The following is a 5,000-nucleotide window of genomic DNA, read 5'->3' on the forward strand; positions in this document are numbered from 1 at the left end:
TATATATTGCAGTATTTTTAACGGGAACCCCGCATGCCAGCCGGAAAGGGGGAGCCCCTCCCTGCGAGGGAGAAAGGGTAGCCCCGCCCTGCCAGCAAGAAGGGGGGAGCCCTGCCCTTCCAGCAGGAAAGGGGGAGCCCCATCCCGCCAGCAGGAAGAGGAAACCCCGCCCTGCCTCCGGGAAGGGGAGGGGGGAGCCCCACCCTGCCAGTGGGAAGGGGGTAGAGCCCTGTCCTGCTAGCAGGAAGGGAGGGAATCCCCGCTCTTTCAGCAGGAAAGGGGGAGCCCTGCCCAGCCAGCGGGAAGGGGGGAGCCCTGCCCTGCCAGCGGGAAGGGGGGAGCCCCGCCCTGCCAACGGGAAGGGGGGAGCCCCGCCCTGCCAGCGGGAAGGGGGGAGCCCTGCCCTGCCAGTGGGAAGGGGGGAACCCTGCCCTGCCAGCGGGAAGGGGGGAACCCAGCCCAGCCAGCGGGAAGGGGGAAGCCCCGCCCTGCCAGCGGGAAGGGGGGAACCCTGCCCTGCCAGCGGGAAGGGGGGAGCCCCACCCTGCCAGCGGGAAGGGGGGGACCCCCGCCCTGCCAGCGGGAAGGGGGGAGCCCCGCCCTGCCAGCGGGAAGGGGGGAACCCTTCGGGCTTGCAGGAGCGGGGGAGCCCCGCCCAGCCAACAATAGAGGGTTCCTGTATCTAGCTTATTTTTAAAAAAACATGAAGGATGGAATCAGGAGGGCAGTCATGAAAAGCAAAAGAAGAATCTTGAAGACTTCTTTCTCTTCATGAGGAAGAAGAAGTCTTCAAGATTCTTGTTTTGAAGACTTTTTATTCCTCAGGGAGATAAAGAAGAAGTCCCCAAGATTCTTGTTTTGAAGACTTCTTTATTCTAAGAAGAAAGGAAGCAACGACAAGTGGAATCAGGAAGGCAGTCATGAAAAACAAAACAAGAATTTTGAAGATGACTTTCTCTTCATGAGGAAGAAGTAGTCTTCAAGATTCTTGTTTTGAAGACCTTTTCTTCCTCATTGAGAGGAAGAAGAAGTTTTCAAGATTCTTGTTTTGAAGACTTCTTTCTTCTAAGAAGAAAGGAATCAACGACAAGTGGAATCAGGAAGGCAGTTATGAAAAGCAAAAGAAGAATTTTGAATACTTCTTTCTCTCCATAAGGAAGAAGAAGTCTTCAAGATTCTTGTTTTGAAGACTTTTTCTTCCTCATGGATAGAAAAAAGAAGTCTTCAAGATATTTGTTTTGATGACTTCTTTCTTCTAAGAAGAAAGGAATCAACGCCAAGTGGAATCAGGAAGGCAGTCATGAAAAGCAAAACAAGAATCTTGAAGACTAATAACTGATTTATTGGAAAGGATTCGCACAGAATATACAGGAAGAAGAGGGAGACAGGAAGGAGAACGGGAGAGAAGAAATAAAATATCCGAAAAGGAGAACTACTTATTATTTGTTGATCAGTTTACGATTGGCGGATTTGAAAGGAGAAAGTAAAGTCTCTAATGTTGAAGATCCAAAAATAAAGATGGTGCAGAATAAGGCGGAAATTGCACAGAAGTAGAGAATATTTAAGGACCAGAGAAAGATTGGGAATTCTTCAATCTGAAGTAATTTTTTTTTCTCCCTAAAAAATCAAGAACTTCTAAGAAAAAGCACTCCAATTGGACGTTTTCCTTTTGGAAATTCCTAACAGGCTCCCTTCCGGAATAGTCTTCAAAATTCTCCCAACTCGTTGTTCGACTCTAATTTGTTTTTCTTCATCAATAGGTAAGTTGAATGCTTTCCTATCAGAGCTCTTAAAGATTCTTAGTCTCTCTGTTAGGAGAAATATGGAATACCAGTGCATTTCCAAATCGGATTAAAATTGTCATTCGTCTTGAGCAGGAATGTTAGAAAATGTAAAAGGATGGTTTTAATCGTTTTATTGATCAACCCAAATTTTCAAGATTTTATCACCGACTTGCTTCTGAGGCCATTAAAAAGGAAATAAGATTTGGTTGATGCAGAAAATGCTTTGGTGAAAGTTAAGAGAATTATTGAGTCTGCGACTTTGGAAGAAAACCAAAATACATCGTCTAAAAGGAATCAACGACAAATGGAATCATGAAGGCAGTTATGTAGAGCTAAACAAGAATCTTCAAGACTAATAATGGATTTTTTTTAAAGTATTCGGACAGAAAATACAGGAAGAAGTGGGAGAAGGAAGGAGAACGGGAGAGAAGAAATAAAGAATCCGAAAAGGAAAATTAGTTTTTATTTGTTGATCACTTTACGATTGTGCGGATTTGAAATGAGAAAGTAAAGTCCATAATGTTGTAGATCCAAAAATAAAGATTGTGCAGAATAAGGTGGAAACTGCATAGAAGTAGAGAATATTGAAGGACCAGAGAAAGCTAAAGTTCTTCAATCTGAAGTAATTTTTTTTTCCTCTAAAAGGAAGAACTTCAAAGGAGAGACACTTCAATTGGACGTCTTCCTGTTAGCACGTGCTTATAAGAAAAATTATTATCTAAGACCGACGAAGGAACGGGTTTGGGTCTCCAGCTTCGGTCGTCATTTTGTGTCAGACTCATCATCATCTGTCTATCATCAGTTTGTGTCATCCAACACAAGTAACAGCTTTTAAAAGATACAACCAACGCTCCATTCCCCTTACGGGCTGCCAACGCAAGGGCCCGTGGTCCGCTTTGTATGTAGGCGGGTCAATCTAAATCATCATCATCAGGAGAGGCAATTTGAGACACGAGACCTCTTACGGTCATTATAAAAAGGATATTTTAATTGCAAAAAGGGATCAATGGTTCAATTGGGTTCCGTCGCTATGAAACGCCTTCAAGATGTTCGTCAAAAGAAATTCGACCAAGAAGCGCAACGGCAGGAGGAGAAGAACTGGTCAAACCAATACTCTGAGGAAAGAGTTTGTTGCCCTTCATCAGGACCCCTAAAAGATTGATACGCAATCGGGACATCAAAACAAAAGTTATATGTGTGTGTGTGTGTGTGTTTGCTGGGTATTATTTTCTTACCTGTTATTATTTTGCTAATTTCTATGTTAAATTGATTTATGGGGGAATAAAACATTAAAGGGTATTTCGTATGATTACGTTTTGATATAGCTGACCATAACAGAAAGTAAGTAGAATATTGAGAAAATAGATCTTCCTCATTCCTGTTTTTCCGAGGCTAAACTAACTAGTTTAGTATTTAAGTCCCATGGAATTAGGAAACTCTTCATGGATGTTGATGCTTATGGAGTTGTAGACCCAAATGTTATTTTTCCTTCGTTTTTTTTTATAAAGACCACTGATTTCTTAGCTCTTAAATTGTCTGCTATTTTCTTCAAGATATCAAATTATATATATATATATATATATATATATATATATATATATATATATATATATATATACATGTATGTATATATAAATAAATAAATGTGTATATATATATATGTATATATATATATATATATATATATATATATATATATATATATATATATATATATATATATACACACACACACACATATATATATATATATATATATATATATATATATATATATATATATATATATATATATATATATATATATATATATTTATATATACTGTATAGACTGTATATATTTATTTATTATAGTCACAAAAGGAGAACTGAGTTTGTGTTTTAATATTTCCTTTCGTGGCTATAATGATTAATTTATGCTCATCACGTGTTAGCTTTTGGGATGTCTACATACACACACACACACACACACACACACACACACATATATATATATATATATATATATATATATATATATATATATATATATATATATATATATATATATATATATGTGTGTGTGTGTGTGTGTGTGTGTGTGTGTATGTGTGTGTGTGTGTGTGTGTGTTTTGTATTTGCAGTGGATATTTGAGAAGTCAAATGATAATAAAGAATGGAAATATGGCAACTCGATTTGTAACATTTGTATGCCTATAAGTCTGCCTGCCGAGTCATCAGCACCCATTGCCTGTCCCACCCTGGTCCTAGCTTTGGTGGAGAGGAGGCTTGTGCTCTGATAGTACGTATATAAGGTCAGTCTCTAGGGCATTGTATAGCTTGCTGGGGCAATGTCACTGAACCTTGCGTCATCAGCAGCCATTGCCTGTCCCACCCTGGTCCTAGCTTGGGTGGAGAGGAGGCTTGTGCGCTGATCATATGTATATAAGGTCATTCTCTAGGGCATTGTCTTGCTTTCTGGGGCAATATCAATGAACCTTGCCTCTGCCATTCATCACCGGCCTTTTAACCTGGAAGAAGAAATACGTTAAGTAATTGGGAGTGAAAGCTTATTTGCTTTTATGAAGTATTCATTGCGTTAGGTTAGACGACATGGTAATAGCGTGTGGAGAACATGGCTTTTGATCGCATGCGTGTGTGTCCCCTTATTTGACATACCATAATTGGGTAATAAAACGGTGTAATTTAGCGTTCCAGTTGGCTTATAATAAGGTTTATTATATCTTAAATGTAATATTATAAAAACTAAACCTTTCGAACATATTTAATGGTGTGAAAAACTTCTCATTCGTCTCCTCTAAATTTCCCCCAAAACATCCAACCCACTCTGAAAAGGTTTTGGAGCTCTCCAGACTAAAGCTTCTCGAAAGCTCCTCCAGACGTTAAATATTAGCTCAGGAGTTCCTCTTCCCGAGTTCTCTTCCCCCCCCCCCCCTTCGCTCCTCCTCCTCTTACTCTTCCCTCCACATCTTCCTACTTTAGTGTGAATCCACTTCAAAGCTGCCAGATGGTGTTAGTCTAAAAATTCCCCAAAACTCATGATGAAAAATCCACAAAAACAAACCAAATACCCCATTTCCATAAATATATTTTCTTCTGATCCTGTTTGCTTTACTAATATAGAAATTGCTCACTATACTTCATGTAAATGCAAGCAAACTAATTTCAACAATATAAAGGTTTGCTAGTCTTTGTTTCTTCTTCATAGAAATTTGT

The sequence above is a fragment of the Palaemon carinicauda genome, chromosome 11 (genome assembly GCF_036898095.1).
Source record: "Palaemon carinicauda isolate YSFRI2023 chromosome 11, ASM3689809v2, whole genome shotgun sequence".
In the NCBI taxonomy this organism is placed as follows: domain Eukaryota; kingdom Metazoa; phylum Arthropoda; class Malacostraca; order Decapoda; family Palaemonidae; genus Palaemon; species Palaemon carinicauda.